General features: G+C 32.7%; 1 protein-coding gene across 2 annotated transcripts in view; it reads right to left on the reverse strand.

The window, feature by feature from the left end:
- The window catches only part of CSMD3 (CUB and Sushi multiple domains 3), a 1,211,357-nt gene that overhangs the window by 1,153,806 nt on the left and 34,664 nt on the right, over positions 1-22,887 (reverse strand). The gene's annotated exons all lie outside the window — the stretch shown is intronic.

Below are 22,887 nucleotides of genomic sequence, written 5' to 3' on the forward strand. Positions count from 1 at the left end.
AAAAGCTGCATGTGTGTTTCCTTTTTTCAAATTTAGAAAAAAAGAAAGAATTAGAAAAATATGAACTACTGTAAATGCCCTTTATTGAAATGGATCTGAATATAGACTAATGTTTCCACAACTTGCAGATAAATAAATAACTATTGCCACTTTCCCAAAGACTGACAATGAACATCAACCACAATTTACTAACACATCCAAACTCAAAACCAAACTGCTTGAACAATAACCTTCCATAGTAACACAAAAATGATTTTAAACTATGCCTATACTCTGTTTCTCAAGCAAATAGATATTTAAAGCAATTAATTTTTGACTTATGTCATCACCAAATGAAGGTTCCCTTTTGCCCAAGGAATGCTTTATAGTCTCCTGTTGTCTTTGATATGTGCCACTCGGAGACCAAATGCTTTTCAGAATATGTGATGTGGCCAGAAAACCATGTCCTGATGTGCTGCAGTCTGAAGGAAAACAAATAAACCAAAAGAAAAAAAAAAGGAATAAAAAGAAAAGAAAGAGAAAAAGGCAAACCTCAGAAGACTGCTTCTCACTTCTTCCCTCAGGCCTTTTCCAGGCAGTCAGCTCTTTCAGCTAGGAATAGATCCAAATCCCGTCTCCATATATAAATGCCAAGCTCGCACAATGTTTCTTGACTTCAAAAATAGATGTTTCTCTTCAATAAAGTTGTCGAATTATTTTAGAAGATTTTTTTCTTTATTTGACAGAACTGGTATCAATTTATCACTACAGGTAAGCTAAAGTAGTTTCCCAGGTGCAAGTGGAAAGAGAAACACAAATTAAATGATTTTCATAGAATAATTAAAGTGTGAGGGAAATAATTTATATAACATATTTGGGGATTACAAGGGGTTCTGCAAAATGAAGCATTTATATATGAAGAAGAAATTAATGAAAATGAAGACTATCCAAGAAGCAGAAACAGATCTAGGTTTTTAAAGGCCTGAAATTTATTCTTTTGGGGATCTAACTCTAAGAAAAAGAATGCAAAATTGAAAAAAGAAGATTACTAATGTCCATTCAGAGTTTTTGAAGGGCTTGAGCAAATGCAAGGCTCCAAAGCTTAAACTTCATTAGAATAAATCTACCTCTTTTGAAGAAAAAAACCTCATTTTAATGCACTGTCCAATTTTTTATTTATTAAGCAAACATTCAAAGCACTTTAATGCCCATGGTATGGTAGTTTCTAGGGATACGGTGATGAAGAAAACAAAAGGTACATGTCCCTTGCATGGCCTTGGAGGGTAAGAAACACATTAATAAGATAATCAAATGGCCAATTCAATAAAGGAGGTAAAATATGATTTTATAAAAGAGGCCATAAGTAAAAAATTTAGGAAATACAGTATACAAAGCATAAAGAAAATAACTCATAATCCCACCATACAGAGATAACCTATGCTACTATTTTTAAATACTCATTTCTATTTTAGTTTTGCCCATTCACAAATAGATAACTTTGGAATTCTTATGACTATATCATGTATTCAGATTTATATTTGTTTATTTTATTTACATTAGCATCTCTAAAAATTAATGTTTAATATCTAATTACAGTTAATTGAACAAAATTTGTTTAAATATCTCAATATTGCTTGAGAATTTCTGCTTAAAACATTTACTCTTATAGATATTACCATAAAAAACATTTTGGGCTGCATATCTGAACATCTGCTTAGAGTCCTAGATGTGGAATTGTTTTTACAAAATTATAATTCTTTAAAGTACATAAAGATATTTTGTATGCATTGCTAAATTATTCTTTAAAAACGTTGTGCTTACTAAGATTCTAAGAATAATTAAGACAATGTTAATTTCACAGCATCCTCATTAGCATTAGTTGTTATGATTTTTAAATACTTAAAACTTGATAATCAAAAATCTTATTACAGTTTTGCTTTACCAACATTTACTTAATTTGAGTTTACAATAAGTGATGAGTCAGTCTTTTTTATTTTTAGTTTTTTGTACTTCTTTAGTAATTATCCATTTTAGTCCTTTATCATTTTGGTGGGTGATTTTTCTCTTTTTCATTTTTGTAATACTTTTGTAAAAAATAACTAAGTGGATTATAGCATAATTAAGGTACTTTAACTTAGTAATTTTTTTCTGAACGTTAATACCATCTACCAAAATGCAGAATCAGAGAGTAATCTTGAATGAGGAAATCCTGTGAGTCTATATTAGAAGTCTCATAAACTTTGTGATTCTATTAAGCATATGGTTACTAGTCACTTCTGCACAAGAATTTTAAAACAGTTGGCCAGGCGTGGTGGTGTGGTGGCTCATGCCTGTAATCCCAGCACTTTGGGAGGCTGAGGTGAGAGGATCACTTGAGGTCAGGAGTTGCACACCAGCCTGGACAACATGATGAAACCCTGTCTCTACTAAAAATACAAAAATTAGCCAGATGTGGTGGACCAGTCCTGTAATCTCAGCTACTTGGGAGGCTGAGGCAGGAGAATCCCTTGAACATGGCAAGTGGAGGTTGCAGTGAGCTGAGATTGTGCCACTGCACTCCAGCCTGGGAAACAGAACAAGACTCTGTCTCAAAATAAATAAATAAATAAAAGTAATAAATAAACAGTTGTTAAACACTCTAGAATTTCACAGAGGATAGATTTTTAAGGAAATGAGAAAATCTGTTAAAGCATGGGTTAAGATGAGGAGGAGGAATGGACACTGCAGAGAGGGAATAGCACTTAGGCACAGAGGGAGAAATGAAAGAACGTAAAGTCTTAAGGAGTTCAAGTAGCTGTGTACTGCAAAAGAGTAGGGGAATTAGGAAAGTTGATGCATAAAAGTGGAGAGATGGGCAGGGATGGGATCAGTTTAAATAATAAGAGGATTAAGCAAGGTAGTTATCCGTGCAAATCTGTGCTGTAGAATGATATATTTCGTAGTATCAAAGAGAGTTTTAACAAAGAAACATAAAGGGACACACATATTCCTACTAACATAGTCCTTATTACAGCTGTAGAGTCTAACACAGGCATCACTAGTAGAAGTGGAGATGGAGAAATGCACATTTGAAAAAGACAGTTGAGGAGCCTGGTTGAGTGGAAAGAGGCAAAAAGCAGACACATCTGGTCTATAAAGATAGGAGCACAATTCAGAAAGATAAGGGCTCTGAGAATATAAAGTTTGGAGAGACACAACGAGGTTCATTTTGATGATGTCGATTTTCAGTGCCTGCAGATCGTCCAGGTAGTAATATGCACTAAGCAGTGATTTTAGGGTTTTCAGAAAATTGGCTTCTGGTAATTGACTTTTGAATTATTTATTACAGTTCAGCAAGCTTCTCGAAATTAAATTGTTTGCACCACAGGGGCAGTTTTTCACAGGCTGATCACTCCTGTGTTTTATTATCAGTAATTCTGGATCTGTATCCTTTTTATTCCAACTCTGGTTTCCTTTATTCAAATGCTGCTTGTCTCCACCAGCTGGGTGACCACACCTTCTCACTTGGTCCCTCTGATTTCAAGTGCACCCCCTACCAAAACATTCTCCAACTGTGGCTAAAGCAACTTATCTAATGCATACGATTTAAGATTAACTACATTATTATTTCTTACGGACTTTAGAAAACAACCTGGAATACACAAATTTATAGAGTGTGTTCATCTTACTTCTTAATATTCATCTTTTACCCCAAATTCCCACCATACTTAAAAACCTGTCTTGATACTTTAGCTCATGTCCCCTCCTTAAAGCTGAAATACGAATCTTTTGTCATAGTCTATAATAATTATTGACTTCTCTCTCTCCTCTACTAACTGAAGTATTCTCAAGAAATATTTTATTTATCTTAACACTTAGAAACCCTAGCACCTAACTCTGTGTCTGACATTTGGAGGGCACTCAAAATATGTTTAATAAATGAATTCTGTTTCCTCTAAGAGAAAGCACTATTCATTATTGAAGAAGATTTCTGATGGAAATCTACATAGTGTATCAGTCAGGATCCAGACAGGAAGACAAAAAACATACTAAGTGTTTCAATAGAAAGAACCTATGTTTAGAAGCTGCTAAAGGATAAATAAAGTGAAACACTGAGGTGTCAGATAGGAAATAACAGCAGCTTCCATCTCTAGAGCTGGAGAAACAAAGGCAAAGGTTTGGGTCTATTAGAAGGCATAGGTTCGTTGAAAGGATCCCAAAGATCTGAGACCCAGTTCTCAAAAAATAGGGAATCACTCATCTCGTTGTAGTACATCTGAGAAGGCATAAGGAGGCTGTTTTGAAAAGTGCTACAAGAATCTGGAGAATTGAATAAAAATCCACACTGGAGCTTCACTGCCAGTAAAAACAAAGCAAGAATACAGGAACACAGGAAAATGCCAGGGTTTTCTCTCCTCCTTTTTCTTTCTGTCTGCTTTCTACCACCCCTTACTTGTGGAACCCAGTGGAAAGTCACCTGACAAAGAATAAATTGAGTTTGCAGAGTCCCAGCCTGGGCACCCAAAACAGAGTCTAAATTTGTTTTGTTTTGTTAGTCCCTAAAATCAAAATAGATGGAAACATTTGAAGTTTAGTGAATAGCTTAATAACCAGAATATGCATAATGATAATGCAATATAATGAAAGACAGGAGTTATCAGCCTGTGAAAAACTGCTCATCTGGTTCAAACAATTTAATTTTGGGAACTCTAATAAATAATTCAAAAGTCAATTACCAGGAGTCAATTTTCTGAAAACCCTAAAATCCTAAAACCCTAACATCACTACTTAGTACATATTCCTGCCTGGATGATCTGCAGGCACTGAAAGTAGACATGATCAAAATATACCTCATTGTGTCTCTTCAAACTTTGTATTCTCAGAGCCTTAAAACTTTACCCTAATACCCTAATAAGAAAAATAAATGAGCATTCCGGACAAATAAAAACCGCAATCATTCACAATAAAATAAACACAAAAATGAAACAATTTACCAATGTCCTAAAACATTAAAGACAGATCTTGCTTATGTCTAGTCGTTATGATGTGATGTGTCAAAGAAAAATGAGCTCACTGAATCCATACATGCACCTTGAATGGTGTGCCAGGTCTCAACACTGATTGGGAATACATTACCAAGGAGAGGTGCTGAATAAACCTTGCGCTGACTTCACATAATGGCTTTGACTAACACTTTTTGGCATTGACTCTTCTTGTGGGAACAAAAGTGTCAAATATAAGTCTGCACCCCAGGGAATATGTCAGAGCTGGGAATTGAATTTGTGGATTCTTCAACATTTATTTAAAACTATGGAAGAGGGTAAAATCTCCTAAGGGAATTTGTAAGAAAAGATAAAATACCCAAGGTGGTACTTAAGAAGCAATAATATTTAAAGTTTATGACAGGGATGGAGAGAGAAAAGAAGAAATTGGAAAACACTAAGACACAATTCAGAAAAGATGCTATCACATTGTGGTTTTAATTTGCTTTTTATTAAAATTCAATTGAACATTTTCCTCATCTTTAGAGGTCATTTTTATATGAAAATTATCTATTTACGTGCATTAAATTTTATTTGGGGACATTCATGTTTTTCTTTTAAACATTTGTATGAACCTTTAAATATAAAGTTGAGATAGTCAAATAGTAGAAAATCTTTAGTGACATCATTCTTACTGTTCCTCTGAAACAGCCTTGAATTTTAGTTGCAGTTTAAGAAATATTGTGCCAAAAATACAAAATGTTTTGGAAAAGCCCAAATATATGGAAATGCAGGAGAAGATGTGCCAGTATTCTCTTTAGCTCTTCCCTCCCTTGCCTTTTTTATTTTGGTAGGCAGAATCCAAATATAGTGTTTAAGAGTGGGGGTAGTAGATGTCTGTAAAGATGACTTCCTGGATTTCAATCTCATTTTGACCATTTACAAGCTGTGGGCTCCTGGGCAAATTATGTGTTTTCTCTGTGACTCACTTTCCTTTTCTCTAAAATGAAGACGAAAATATATGTCACTAAGTAAGGTGATTTTGAATATGAATTGAGTTGATGCATAAAGACAATTTAGATCACTACATGCACATAGGAAACATCTAATAAATAAGAGCTTTTACATTTAGTCATCCCTGCACTCTTTTTGACTAGCACAATACTGGCATATTCTGTTAGAATTGATCTCTCTCTCTCTCTGTGTCAGTGTATTTTTTAAAAATCATATTTTACAAGCAAGAAAGCCAAAGCCTAAAGATACTGATATTTTAACCCCCCAAAGCAACAAATGGGGACTCAATGCCAATCATAGCAATTAGACTACATTCACCAATCTTTTTAAAAATGTGATCCACAGACCACTACATCAGAATAAACTGCAGTGGTTATTAAATAAGATTACTGAGCCTCAGTTAGTTTTACCGAAAACAATCAATTTGGATTAAGCCCAAAAATTTCATTGCAAACTATTACTTCAAATGTTTCTCAAGCACACTAAATCAGAAAGTCATTGTGCCAAAGAAAATATGATCCAAAATTTACACGGAAGAGTGGCATGAAAGAAGAGAGCTTCCCGCAATGGCAATATAGAGCATATACATTATAAAGCATTTCAGATTTTTAAAACTAAACCTGGGAAAATGATCTTTTTGAGCAAGAAAGCCAAGGAACATTTTGAATTGACAGTGTTCCTATATATAAGACCATTCTGTTGCCTCTTAAAAAAGATTAAAAACAAATGAAATGATGGTTTAGATTGTGAAATTCAAGTTATGTTTTATTCATTAATTGCATACATACTTGCTGGTTTCATTGTTAAGGATCCAACAGTGTTGGAGGAATGAAGACAGAAATTTCTTCCGTCATTTTAGTATAGTTACATCACAATAAGTGACCTCATATGAATGAGACTGGAATGAGATAATGTCTGTAAAACTTTCTGTAAACTGTAAAATGTAATAGGCTGATAAATGACTTTTACGAATACAGCAGTAATTCTATATCACTTGTCCAATTTATACAAGCCTTTAATAATCAGCATATACATTAGGAAGCTACTGTCTTTCAAGTACCACATGAGGCAATGAAGGAAAAAAGATAAATAAGATAAAATCCATACTTTCGAGGTATTCATAATAAATTTTATGATTACAGTGAAGAATAGAAACAAGGGGACTTTAAATCCTCTTAGAGGAAGTAAAATATGTATGGGAAGTTGGAGAGGACCTCAAAATGCAAATGTAGACAGACTTTAAAAGGAGAATCCAGAAGAAGCAGAAGAAGGAATTTAAAAGGAGGATCCAGAAAGAAAAAGAACATGACAATGATTGGCAGAAAAGGGGGATGAGGAACAAGAAGGGAAAAAGAAGAGGAAGTAAAAAGGAAGAGAAAGATAATGAAACAAAGCAAAAGCATTTGGATTAGCAACAATATAGATGCAGCTGCTAACATGTAGTTCTTACTAAGTGTGGAAAACTAATCTAAATGTATTACTGTCATTTTCTCATGTTATCCCCACATCTCATCTAAATATCTTAATTTGACACCTAATACTGTAGTTGAACAATTGAATGGGAAACTGGACAGAAGAACAGTATCAGGGAGAAGAACCAGAAGCATATCATATTGTGGCATATTCATCTAGTCCTGTTGAACCAGATATCCTGCTATGTTTTGGGGAGGGTTAAAGATAAGCCTGAATAGGCCAGAAAGGGATGCATTAATTTATTCATTCCACTAGTATTTGATTATCTTTATATGCTATGCTAAGGTATATAGGTAATACAGAGCTAAAATATAAGATTTTTCATACCGGACATCCCATAATCAGATTTGTATTTCATGTGCAGGATTAAGATGAGGCAAGAGACAAACATAATAGTTCCCATGAAAAATAGTATCAGCATGATGTAAAAAGTGGCAATGGAATATAATGGAGATATAGGATATTAATTAATTTGAGGGAGAAAATGAGGAAGAGAAACCAGATATTTAGAGTAGATGACTTAATAATACATTGTGGTACTATCTCCTGAAAAAAAAAATTTAAAACAGAAGATAATTAATTTTCTTTGTACCTTTGACCATCTGATTTGTCATGTAGCCCATTAAATTGGAGTTATTTAGTACCTTTTTTAGCCATTTGATTGAATTTGACCGACATCTTTAATTTTTAAAAAATTTTTGTTTGCAGCAATTAAACCAACGTCTGGCACTTAGTTGGTCACCATACATGGTAGTTATATTGAACTGAATATCTGTACTATATTTCTTACAAGAGACCACCAAGCTAAAAAATTCCCATAAAAAATTCAATCTAAAGAAAAACATTTACATTGTTACAGTTGCTAAAGTTCTTAATTTACCAGCATACATTCCTTTAAGAAAAGATATCTTCAGCTATTTGAATTGCGCTTTTCACAATTTTAGCTTTATTGATTTCTATTTCAAAAATATTTTTAGCAAACAGATATTAGCTACTGAGTCAAATTTGGTAATCAAATAAAATACCTGCTTATCATGAGCCTCTAAAGCACCATGGGAATAATTAAAACATGAGAGTGTAAGAGCGCTGGAAGTTTTTGAGTTACAGATGCTTTTGAGGACATAGCAAATACTCTTTCTCTTCTCTTTTTCTACCTCTACCTTATTACTGGGTAATATTTGTAAAAATAAATCAAGATGTAAAATGACATCTTACAACAAAGTTTTTAATAAAATATAAAATGTCTACTGGGATTCATAGTCAGTTTGTGTGACTCAGTATGATGAAAATCTACTCACCTGTGGCTAATTCCCACTGTTAACAGCATGGAATAGACAAAGAACACATATTCAGGACAAAAGGAATATTCTCTTGCACTTTAAATTGAATACTTTAAACACAAACTTTATTATTTCTCATAAGGAAATTTATCCTCTTCATGGTCTTCCTAAATTAGTAAAATTACAATCCAATCTCTAAAGCTAAAAACAATAAAAACAACAAAAACAAAACCACAAAAAACTTGGGCCCTCAGTTTGCTCTCTTTATTCCCCACCATCAGTTTATCCTCTTATCTTTCCCACAAAATATTAATGTAAAAATAGAGCAATTACAAAAAAGTGGCTAATGTATTGAAGACTTTTGATGTGCCATATATTGACCTAAGCATTTCTGTGCATATCATTTTATTGTCATCATTAAAACAATCTCTGGGGTAGAAATTTACACCATCTTTACTCTGCCCTTGAAGAAACTAAATTGTAAAAAGTTTATGTAACTTGCCCAAGGACACACATGTTTTCAAAGTCAAATTGTCTGAATTTAAATTCAGGCTGATTCACCATATGCTAGCTGTTTGATCCTGGAAGAATTACTTAATCAATTTAAGACCTAGAGTGACAAACTATCTCAGTTTATACAGGACTGAGGGGTTTCCCCAAACAGGATTTTTAATGCTAAAATTGAGATGGTCCTGGGACAAATGATTACCCTTCCCTCTTTGAAAAGTGAGCACAGTAAAAGTGCCCACCTTTAAGGATTCTTATGAATATTAAATGATACTATATAGCATTTAGCATAGTGACTGACTCAGTATTTAATAACTGAATTCTTTCTGACATTATTGCTATTATTTTCTGTTTTATTTTCTTTATCCTAGACTCCATTGTTATACTGCATTGTGTGTATTATTGCCCAGGTTATTTTATAAAACCCAGACTGATAGTGTCACACTTGCTAAAAATGTGATGACTCCACATTGTCAATTTAACAAAGTATTTACTATGGAATATAAGATTCTCTCCATTCTTTCCACTTATAGTGAACTTTTTTGAGACAGTACATAAGGTGGACAAAGGGCAAGTTCCCTGGGCTTATTTATTTCTATCCTCTGAATCTTACATCTGCTTTTTCTTTCAAATCTGTTACTGTCCCCAGCCTGTACACCCAACATATCAATGCCAAAACAATCTCCATGCAGTATTTCACTGACCCAGGAGATTTCCTTTCTGTAGAATTTTCTCTCCTAACTTCTTAAATTGAAGAAATATTTTTATACTTTAGAACCCAGGTATACATTTCCTCTGTGGAACATTTTCTAAAATTTCAGAATAAATTTACTGGACTTCCTGATTATCTTCATTACAGAGTACATCACATTTTTAATTAATTAATTAATTAGTTTATTCTGTTTCTTCCATCACTAGGTCGTGAACTCCTTCAGAAGTTTTCATGATATTTTGTAATTACAGAAAATATCACTCCTCTAAAGATCGGTAAAATCAATAGATTAACAAGGGAACGCTTTGTCTTATTATCTTTTATATTTACAGCTGTTCAGCCAAGCGTCTAACACTTAAAAAGGAACTGACAATTCTTCAAGAATAAGTGACGAAATTAAGGAATGAATGATGTGTTTAAATAGGCACTGTCTTTTGGCATTGTTCTCTGATGAGTTTACACATTTATTCTAATCATACTTTTATTTCTCAAAATGTATCATGGAAAGTATCTGGAACCTATTTCAGACCCTACATCTTGAAAACCTTAGAAGAAATCAGCTTATGCCTGCAAAATAACATTTCTAACTGTTATCTCAATATGAAAACCTCATATTTGGAGAGGCAGAAGAAAGATGCTTCATGTTGTCAACAGCACTAGGAAAGCATCTTGATTTATCAGAAGTCGACAAGGCACTGGAGAAATAGAAACTGCAAATGGGTGCAAAGAATACTGGCAAAGAAATGCTGGCAAACTCTCGCATATCCCATTAGAATTATATGAAGTGAATTTAGTATGTACATGGTTACATAGATTCACCAAAAATATCTTCAAATATTAAGATTAAGAAACTAGGTAGGAAAGATCCATATTCAAGTGAAACAAAAGTTGACCTAGATGGAGGAACTAAGAATAGGCACTACTTACACACATTTCAAGTAGTCAGATACTCTTAAGTGTTTCTCAAATTGGTTTAGTATAATAAAACATTGTAGTAATTAGAAAAGCAAATCAAATATGTATAGATGCTCCTGTTGGTTTCCCATGGTGGTAACATGGGATAATTAGTTTGTATATGAGATTTTGAATACATTTCTAACAAAGTTCCGTGGGTTTAGAAGTAATTATTTGTATTAGAACAGCAATGTCATAACTGTGACAATGCATAGCATTAAGAAATTACGGAAAGTTATACCTAGTTTTGGGGATGTTTTAATTAGTAAATGGATCTCTTGATTAAATCTGAAGTTTTATTTAATAAAAACATAAAATACTGCATAATGGTCCTGGAATTATAAAATAAGGACCTACTATGAATGTCAGATGTGAGAATGAATAGAGAATTAAATATGTGTGAGAAGATGCAATTGACAGAACTGGATGTGGAGTTTAAGCAAGAGAAATAATTTAAAAGGAGGATCTAGAAAGAAAAAGAACATGGCAATGATTGCTAGAAGAAGGGGATGAAGAACTAGAGGGGCTAGAAGGGAAAAAGAAGAGGAAGTAAAAAGGAAGAGAAAGATAATGAAACAAAGCAAAAGCATTCTGATTAGCAACAATATAGATGCAGCTGCTAACATGTAGTGTGCTTACTAAGTGTGGAAAGCTAGTCTACATGCATTACTGTAATTTTCTCATGTTATCCCCACATCTCACCTAAATACTCTTAATTTGACCCTTATAGTAGAAAATAGACTCAGAGGAATCACATGCTTAATGATTGACAAAACCAGTACTCAAAGTCTTTCTTGAAACCACTGTAAAAACAACAAATTATCATTAGTTTTGAGAGTAAATTACAAAGAATTTTTGTTTAAGGGGTCTGTTGGTCCACATTATAGAATAAAGTATTGGATACTGATCCACAGACAATACATAATTACATAAATTATAATTATTAAATAGGTAAATGTTTCTTACACCAAATCAATAAAGTGTGCTGATGCATTTCCCCTCTGTTGCTTAGGAGTTGACAGGAGAGTGGGCACAGGACAAGAAGAAGGAATAGACAGATGTATGTGCCCTAAATAATTATGGGGAAGTGGCTACGATTCAGACACATTTTAGCCTGATGCCTGTGCAGTGGCTATGGGAGTTCTCTCTGATACCACACATATTAATTTATTTAATCTTATCAACCACTGTATCAGATATTCATTACTATTATCTTCACTTTATAGATGGGGAAATGAGCAAAGAAAGCCTAAATAACTTAACCGAGGTCAAAGCTAGGAGAGAAGATTTGGCTCTGAATTCCTCATCATCAATCTGAATAATACACTGATTCTAGAACAATATGGATCATTAAATTCTCAACTGTTAGAGAATGAGTACAAAATACATTAATTCAATCTTATCACTGTAATGATTTATTTTTTCAACAAATATTTAGGAAATGATTCATGAGTGATGAATCTAATATTTTATGTTATAATTTATGAAGAACTTTCACATATATTATCTTCAATGGTCATCACTAAGAACCAACAGTCAAAAGCAAGGAGACAGCAACTGAGGAAGAAAATTGCTTATAGTTTCATGAATTGATGAGGACTTTATACTCCTTCCAATGCACACTAAATATACTCTTCTCTCTGCATGTGTCTATATATATATATGTGTGTGTGTATGTGTGTATATACATATGTATATATATATACACGTATTTTTTTACATATATATAAAACCATGTATGTTTGTATATTTTCTGATTTATGGCACAATTTACTCTTTTGTTGTTATAACATATAATGCTCACATAAGCATGCTTCAAAACTACTCCTCTTTCCTTTCCATCTAGAGTGAGAAAAAGCCTCATGTCCTATACTGTATTACTGTACACCATAAAATCTAAAGAGAATGTTATATTTGGTAGATACTGTGGATAATTTGAAATTTTTGGCAACCAACATTTTGAAAGCTAATTAGATAAGGTCTTTTGATCTCCTGTTTACTGCAAAACACTCAAGAAGCCATTGAGGCTCAAAAACTGCACAGAAAATGAATTCTGAAGATACAAAAGTAAATTATTAGAAGGAAACAAATAAACATTTTTTAAAAACTTAACCCACTCTTTAGACTGAAAGAAGCACTTAACCTGAAAACAAAATGGAGCTGGAGAAGTCATGATGAACATATTTCATGATAAGGTACCTGCCATTTCCACTTCAATACAGTGGAAAAAAATTGAAGTGCAGTCTTCTCAAAGTTACAATGGACAAACGGTGCTACTAACAAATCACCAATTCTCGTTAAGTTACTGGAGAAGGAAAATGAGAAAGGTGCACACACTAGTTTCACCGGTGGTACAATTTTGTGTAGTTCCAAGGTTAACAAACACAACTTGGAAGCATGCATACATTATAACAGATAACAAAAATAGTTTTATTTGTGTTAACTCTTCTACACATGGACATTGGAAGGAACTCATGGTTGGAGACTCTTCATGGTCAGGAAATCTATCATTTTGCTCCTTAATTTTATTTTTTATAAAAATCCTGTAATATAAAATTTAACTTTTGGGGAGCCTTTTTCTCTGTATCTATGTGAAAAAAAGAGAAGAATTTATAGGATCCCACATTTGTAGGATAAAATAAAATAATATATCTTTAAGTATGTTATAAAACACCTATATGCTTAATTTTATAAAGTGAGGTTTAGTATAATGATGGATACTTGCAGCTTAAAGTAGACTGAGAACGTATGGAGTCTGCATTCTGAAGTTTATTTTGCCCCCAAATAGCTTGTTGGCAAGTACAAGTATAGTCCAGCATTTTTATAACTGGGTACTAAAAAAACTCTAATAATTTGTTGAATTACACACACACACACACACACACACACACACACACACACACACAAGGGGTTTAATGGTAAACATACTTGGGAAATTCTGAGTTAAAGTTAAACAGGATTACTGTTTCCAGTAATGTTTGGAATCTCTAATATATGTACATGCACTGTGAATTTCCAAAGATAAGGGAAATATTATATCGAATGTTTCTAAAATATATTTTTCATAGAAATTCTTTTTTACTGAATACATATTAACTTTCTATACCTTAGAACAAAATTTAGAAAATACCAAGTTTGTCATTTAACCCATCCAGGTTGATTTTATACATTTTAAATGAAAATATGGCCTGAAGGGGAAATTTCCTAAAAATGCTGGATCACATACCAAAGTATCTTCCACTTTAAAAAATTCTAGTGCTATATTTCTAAATTTTCATGAAAATTTTTACCTCTTCAAAATGTGTTTTCCATTTTAGTGCATCAAAGGAAAATTATAAGACAATTCTACAAAATAGTTTATAAAACTTTGATCTTTGATGCTTTTGGACTATTCAAGTTAAGGAGCATTTATTCGCCTACCAAGTGAAAAGAATTTTGCTAGATGACATCAACATGTACATGAAAGACATAAACCCTGCATTCAAGAAATTGAATGTATTGAAAGAAAATTTTAAAAAAAATGTAACTATGTTAAGCACTATAATCAAGGTGTTAATAAGGTACTAGGAAGGATTTTGGGGAGGTTTAGCCTAAGATGTGATTTTGAGTTTTGTCCTAGAGGACGACTGAGAATTTGAAGGTGAGAAGAGGAAGTGTTACAGCAAATAGAGAAAAATCAAGACCCAAGACATAGGGGCATGAAATATCATGGTATTCTTTTTAAAATGCCATAAATTACAAAGTAGTCATATACATTTCCTTTGAATATATCCAACGTGATACTGTTTTAGTGACTATTTTTTTTTCCGGAAATCATTATGGCTTATGCAAATAAATTAAATTTGAAATCTAGTACAAACATAAGGAACAGTTAGCATTTTAAGAGACTAACCATTTAGTTTATGAATCTTTTTCTTTCCACATTTATAATTAATAACTTTAATGAAACAGTAATGCTTCCATAATGAGATAGTGATGCTTAGGCTATCAATGCTAGTTTGACTGCCTAATCTCAAAATTTAAAAATTGGAAATCTAAGGCCGGACGCGGTGGCTCACGCTTGTAATCCCAGCACTTTGGGAGGCTGAGGCGGGCGGATCATGAGGTCAGGAGATTCAGACCATCCTGGCTAACACAGTGAAACCCCGTCTCTACTAAAAAATGCAAAAAATTAGCCGGGCGTGGTGGCGGGCGTCTGTAGTCCCAGCTACTCGGGAGGCTGAGGCAGGAGAATGGCGTGAACCCGGGAGGCGGAGCTTGCAGTGAGCTGAGATCGCGCCACTGCACTCCAGCCTGGGTAACCGAGTGAGACTCCGTCTCAAAAAAAAAAAAAAAAATTGGAAATCTAAAATTTGAAAGCATAAAATGATATATGAAGGAAAGTATTTTATTGTTTTAGCAACTATTTCTGTGTAACCATTATAGATGTTAAATTTCCTGGCATTTAACTTTCTCTAATTACAGAGCCTTCTGCCATCGTTGCTCCTCCCTGATCTTGTACCTTTGCTAAATAAACGTTTACTTTCTGTTGTTTTATTTGAAATTACCTTCAATTAGTAATTATTTCTTTTAACCATGTTCTAATACTATGAAGATCCTTTTCTTTTCTAAGAAAATTCAGTGGTAACTGATTCCTGAGAAAGAAGCCAGCTTTGATATCATCCACTCCTTCTCTCCTGCCAACAGTAACAATTGATTTTCTTCCTCCCAAATTGAAATCAGTGAGGAGAGGAGCTCCAAATGACAATCGATGTCCATTTCACTAACCATGTCATAGTTAATTAAATTAACTATGCTATATTTACTTCTTCTAAAAAAACTCTCTAAGGAATGACTTGAGAAAGGATTTAATTATGCTTTAAATGCACCTCATAGTGCTCAGATTTTGTAGTAAAATATGATTCCCATTGGGGATCATTTATTAAGTAATGACATAATATTATGAAGTTCTTAGGTGAACCAGAAGACTTGTATTCTACATGAGAACTGTGGATAATACATGTAACTGAGTGGTAAACTGTGTACGATGAAAACATACTTAACCACTTCAGTTAGTATTTCTAAGTGTCCCAAAGCAATCTCAAAGTTTTAATAAGGCATTTACTGGAGTACAACTAATAAGGGTAAGTGTTTCTCCATGTTCCAAGGTACCAGTCCTATTAAATGTAGATTTGAGTTTTGACTTCCACTCTAGTATAGAGGATGTTAACTTACATTCCATTTATTCAGCAACTTTTTGTCATCTGAAGTATATAAAAATTGACTAGTGAATAAATTTGGGGGTAATTTGTCTTTTTTTTACATAGACTGAAAAATCCTCAAGTGCTAAGATATTGTGTGTCTTTATATCTCAGTACTTTTGAGTAAATGTTTTAAACAGTTGATTAATTCGTACCAAAGTAGAATATCCAAAGAAATAGTCTCTCTTTAAGGGAGCAACACAGAAGATTCCTGTAACTGTGGTATAAATTGTCTAACACATAAAACATAAGTTCCATAATTCCTGTATAATCACAATTTATTCATTTATAACACATCACTACCAGATATATTATTTATTTATTACTTATTTATTTTCTGCCTATCTCTGCAACCTAAAATACAAGTTATATAACAGGGATTTTGTCTTCTTCACTATTTTATTCCCAGCACATAGAACAGTACCTGACACATAAAAGGTACTGTTGAAGTTTAAAGAATATTTGTTGAAATATTTTGAAAGAATATTTATTTTAAGTATAAACGAGTGAATGTTGGAAAGAAGATAATGCCTATTTTAAGTTTCTATAGGAACTGGAAAATTTTCCCTCCAAAATGTTAAATTAATTTATACCCTTGTCAATTTGGTATGATAACACACTATGCCTTACAAACTATCCTAATGGTAGATTTTACCAATTTCGTTAAATTTTGTTAATCTGAATGGTAAAAGGTATCTCCATCTTTAAATTTGTTTTTTTCCAGACTGTTAATAAAATGGAGCAACTTTTCATGTGTTATGTAAACATTTACGTTTCTTCTTTATGGTCTCTTTAAATTCATTATCTATTTTCCTATTGAGCTGTTGGTATTTGTCTAATGTTTTTGTCTTAATCTTATTAATTTATAGGAATTCCTTCTAGCCTACTTGTGCGTTACAGTGTTACAAAGGTTTTCCTTCAATATGGCTTTTAAAATTTAATATATGTTATATTTTGAATCTCTAATACTTCTGGAAGTAAGGTGTTGGGAAAAGAACGAAGATTGTGGGCCGGGCGCGGTGGCTCAGGCTAATCCCAGCACTTTGGGAGGCCGAGGCGGGCAGATCACGAGATCAGGAGATCAAGACCATCCTGGCTAACACGGTGAAACCCCGTCTCTAGTAAAAATACAAAAAAATTAGCCGGGCATCGTGGCGGGCTCTTGTAGTCCCAGCTACTCGGGAGGCTGAGGCAGAAGAATGGCGTGAACCCGGTAGGCGGAGCTTGCAGTGAGCTGAGATCACCCCACTGCACTCCAGCCTGGACGCGAAGGAGCGAGACTCCGTCTCAAAAAAAAAAATAAATAAAATAAAATAAAGAACACAGACTCTGGAAATAAATAGACAGCTGAGTTCAAACAGCAGGTTTTGCTTGAATATTATGTGGCCCTAAGCAAGTTAGTTAATTGTGCCTCCATTTTTTCATCTGTATAATGGGAATAATTTTAGAACTTTCACAAATAAAGTTGTGAACATTAAGTGAGTTTGAGCAGTGTAGGTACATAGTGAATGCTTGATAGCGTTAACCATTGTTATCTATTAATCCAGGAGTTGATATATTGGAAACTCTCCCCATCCCCAAGATTGTAAAATGTTTTTCTGTATTTTCTTGTAGTAATTTTATACTTTTATTCTTCACATTTGGCTTATTAATCCATCTGAAATTTATTTTGCTTAAGGTATGAAATAATTATATTAATTTTCTTTTCCCAAGTGGATATCCAATTGTCCCAAAGCTATTTAATGACATGCCAGTCTTTCTCCACTGACGGGAAATGACACCTCACAGGTATATATCTGGATTTTCTATTCTGTTTCACTGTACTATGTATCATTATTGCATCAGTGGCACAGTTTAATTACTGTAACACTATAGTGTAATATCTGGAAAAGCAAATCCCTAGTTTATTTTTACTTTTCAGAATATTCCTGCCAACACATGAAAGTTGATCCTCCAAAAGAATTGTCAACATCCCAAAAAATCCCATTGCTATTTTTACTGATATGCCATTACATTTATAGATGAGTTGGGAAGAAATGGCACTTTTCCACTAATGTTATTTTCATCTAGGACATCATGTACTGCTTCACTCATTCTGCATTACTTTACTGTTCTTCTAAAATTGTGCTTATTATTAGCATTGTTCAATAGAGTAATTTTCAGTATGCAAACCACTAACTTTGTGTCCCTACAGCACTTCAGATATGTGGGAATATAGATCTCACTATTTTCCAGCCATAATTGCTTCAGCTAGGTCAAATTTAGATAAAAATATTTTCTGATCCTAAAAGAATTGTATAAATTTAAGCTTGGAAGCCATGAAGAGTAAGTGGAAAAATGGTGATGAAACTGAATGATGCTGGGGGATGAGAGGAAGTTGAGGGACAAGGCCTGTGTTTGAACCTTAAAGATGACCTCAAAAATTGTCTTGTGCATATTCCTCTTTGTTGCAGGAAAAAGAGGAGGAAGTTTTGCATCATTAGTAATTAGGGAAGGTAAAATCAAAACCATACCCACAAGGATAGTTTTTTATATATATATGTGTATATATATATATGTATATATATATACGTATATATATGTATATATACGTATATATATACACACACACTATATATGTGTGTGTATATATATACAGTAATTTTCATATATATATACACATATATATAAAACAAGTATTGGCAAGAATGTGGAGGGATTATTCCCCATGTTTATTGCTAAGAGGAATGTAAATTGGTAAAGCCAGTTTGACAATTCCTCAAAAAGTTAATCATAAAGCTACTCTATGACAAACAATTCAACTCCTAACTATAGATCCCAGAGAAATAAAAATATACATTCACAGAAAACCTTGTATGCAAACTTCTTAACAGCACTGTTATAACAGCCAAAAAGTAGAACCATCCAAATGTTCATTAACTGACAAATGTCTAAATAAATGTTATTTGCCACAAGAAGATCCCAAAGTACTGATATATGCTGCAACATGGTTGAACCTGGAAAACGGTTTGCTAAATGAAAAAAAAAAAACTTACAAAAGATTATATATTTTATGTGTCTATACAAAAATTTTCAGAATAGACAACATATAGAGATAAAAAAATAGAATAGCAGCTTCCTGGGGCTGGAAGAGGGTGAGGGGAGGATTGTGAGTGAATTCTAATAGATACAGAGTTTCTTTGATGTGTGTGTTGTGGGGGAGAATACAAAATGTTTTAAAATTAGATTGTGGGGATGACTGTACAACCCCTCCATATACTCAGATACTGAATTGTGCATTTTAAAGGTTTGCATTGAATGGTATGTGAATTATACTTTAATCTGTTTTTTTAAAATTAAGGATTCATATTTCAGATAAAATGAAAAGCGATTTATACTCCTTTCCATATATTGTTGATTATTTGTATTGGCTAGAATTATATTTACCTCTATTCTGTGTGTGTGTGTGTATATATATATATATATATATATATATATATATATATGTATGTATACATATATATCACTTTTGGTTAGATTTTAAATAACAACTTATGGGAATGTTATGAAAGGCAATGGTGACAGAGTCTTAGCTTTGTTTAAAATTTGCAGCAATATCCCTATTTAGATTAGCCAAGTTTGTATGCAATATTAACTTTCCAGATTTAAAAATGTTCATTAATAAATAAATTGCATAAAAAGTAAAAGTTTTAGCCAGTTCATTCACAAAAAATGAAATTTCCCATTTCAAATGGTATCCAGCTATAAAGTTGTGATCTGGCTCCTTCATATTACTTGTAAATCCCAGAAAAACATAAAATTCACAAAAACAATTCTGATACAATGCTTGATGTATTGAAACAATGCTTGATGATCAGCATCTTTAAATGTTCCAGAATTTAACAGCCTCCACCTCCCCCTGCCCCATCCCTCGTGGCTAATACTAGGGACGCAGAATAAATCTGCTAAGCTAAAAGGAGGACATTACATTTTTCCCGCATTGTTTTTTGCACTAATCTAAAAAATGGAGTGATTATATTTAAAAACTGCTATGATACTTTTAATATATTTTGGACACTACTTTTTAAAGCAGCCTGAGTGCTACAGACGTTCTTCAATGTTTTCACCATATATATTTTCAGATTTCAGCTACAGGGGGAAAAATAATTAACATGGCCAAAAAGAAGAGATGTGAATGGATTGGATAGCAATAGCTATCCAATTATTTCATGAGGATATTGTCTCTGTAAGTTAAGCATTGATACGAGTACAGACATGGAAATAAATCAAATAGAAGGAAATGCTGAGTTTTAGAGCTTTACCACATATTTAAGCGTGGTACAAACCCAGGAATTATAGGCTCAAAATGGTTAAATAGAGCTCCCCTAAACAATTACTTTGTATATCCTGAAAATTGGGTAGAGTTATATCATCTTTTATTTATTGGTTGGAGAGTATTTATAATTATTAAGTTTGATTGGAACAAGTTTAATCCTACATGTTCTGTCAGTTAAAAGGTAACAAATGTTAACATATTTCAAGTAATTGAGAGATAAAGAAACTAAATAGTGTAGGCTCTATGTAAAACATTGTAAAACAGTAGAAATATAATGTTACCCTAACCATTTAGGGAAGAGCAGACAATGAAGATAAAAAGAAAAAATACATACAAACATCCTGACATCTCAATTAAGATAGAAGCCAAGGAACACTGTTAGAAATATTAACAGAAGGCATGCCTGATTTGGACGGAGCATTGAAATAAACATCTGCTTAGATCTTTTTCAATTCTCAAATATCATAATTCTATGAAAGGTATTTCCTTTATAATACATGGTTAACAATTTGGGTTGAGCAGATTCCAAGAGATAAATTAAAGAAAGAACAGATAACTCGCTATAAAAATAAGTTTATTCCAAAGTGTCCAGTATTTATTTTTGATTAAATTTTTAAAATGTGTTGGTTTTATTTAAATTTTATAGTCATTGATGATAAAATTTAGGTAAAGGGCATTTAAATTGTACACACTTTTAGGGAAAAAAGATATTTCCCATCAATATACATAAGTGGGTAGTTCGCCTACGTTTCACATATTGTCACTATGTTAAGTGATCCAAATGCCAATGCCAACTTTTTTATAGTTTCTGTATTTAAAAATAAAATTTCAATCTATGTATTTTTAAGATATTTACTTTTATGCTTCCAAAGTTCTAGTAAAATAAAAATTTTAGATGTAGTTAAAGTTAACATAGACAGCATTTTAAAATACTTTGTTATACAATCATGGACTGCATAACAATATTTCTATCAATGACCACATATATACCTGTAGTCACATGTTATTATAATGTCATATTTTTCTGTACCTTTTCTATGTATAAATATGTTTAGATACACAAATACTTATGTGTTACAATTGCCTGTAGTGTTCAGTACATGCTGTACAAGTTTTTGGCCTAGAAACAGTAGGCTACACCACACAGTCTAGATGTAGAGTATAATATCTAGGTTTGTGTAATTATATTCCATGATGTTCACACAATGAATAAATCATCAAAAACACATTTCTCTGAATGTGTCCCCATCTTTAAATGGTGCATGACTGTATATGTAAATTCCTGTAAAGGTTTTTACTAAACACATCACAGACCATTAGGAAAGAATTGTCTTTGCTTCAGGGAGCTAGCTCCTTGTGATTTCATCCCTTTATAACATCTTTTGAGTCACTATCTTAAATTTTTCTTTTATCTTAAATTTTTTTATCTTTTATCTTAAATTTTTTCATTTGACAGCTGTTTTCATCACCAAGGATTATTAATTTTCATCATCAAAGTTGACACAAAATTTACTGCCACAGTAAGATGATATTAATTTGAGTTTGACTGTCTTGAGCATTCAGAGACTAGTTTCTGAAGCAACCTGAATCTCTTGGCAAAATATGTTATACTTTGATTTATAAATAAATAAATCTAACTACTTTCTTTAAAATGCAGATCTTCATAACACCAAGGTTTATGTACCAAGCAATGATGTTGCACAAAACTCCCCAAAGGGTATATCTGTAACTTTTGTGAGTATGGCAAGTTAGGTGTTTAGGATATAATGTCCCCGAATTTAAAAATCTATTGAGGAAATGCATTAATACAAGTGTAAACTTCTGGCCTAATCTTATTTAATATCATCATCATCATGATTATTATTCTCAGTATTGTCAGTTTTCTCTCTTATAGGGGAGCTTAAAGGAAATATATTTTTCAAAGTTTTCTCATTTTGACTCTGAAAAGCTTTGACATCTCTCAGATGCATATATGCATTATTAATATTAAATATAAGTAACTTTAAAGAATATAAGTAACTTTAAAGAAGAAAGGTAAGATATTAGTATAAGGAGTTAAGCATATTATTTCAATAGTAAATAATTTATTAGGAAACAAATAACAAGAGTATGCCATAGTAAAATATTTCTCTTAAGTAGATGATTTATTTTTTATAGTGTACCTTTTTCAGGGAACATGTTTTGGTCCTGAACATTAAGTTATAAATCAAGTGCACTATTGGCTTCAAGACAGAATAGAGTAACTGTTCAAGCATCAAATACAATTGCACCCTCTGAATGTAAAGACTAATTTTTCAGTCCTTACTCTGACAAAACTATCTTTAGAATCAGTGGGAGTTCTTACTAAACTAGAAATGAATTGGATTTAATAAACCCACAGCTGTGTCCGTTTTAGCATTACCTTTTCCTAGGATTCATCGTAGTTTTTTTATATATATTTTAACTAATGAAA

This window comes from Pan paniscus, chromosome 7 (genome assembly GCF_029289425.2).
Source record: "Pan paniscus chromosome 7, NHGRI_mPanPan1-v2.0_pri, whole genome shotgun sequence".
Lineage (NCBI taxonomy): Eukaryota > Metazoa > Chordata > Mammalia > Primates > Hominidae > Pan > Pan paniscus.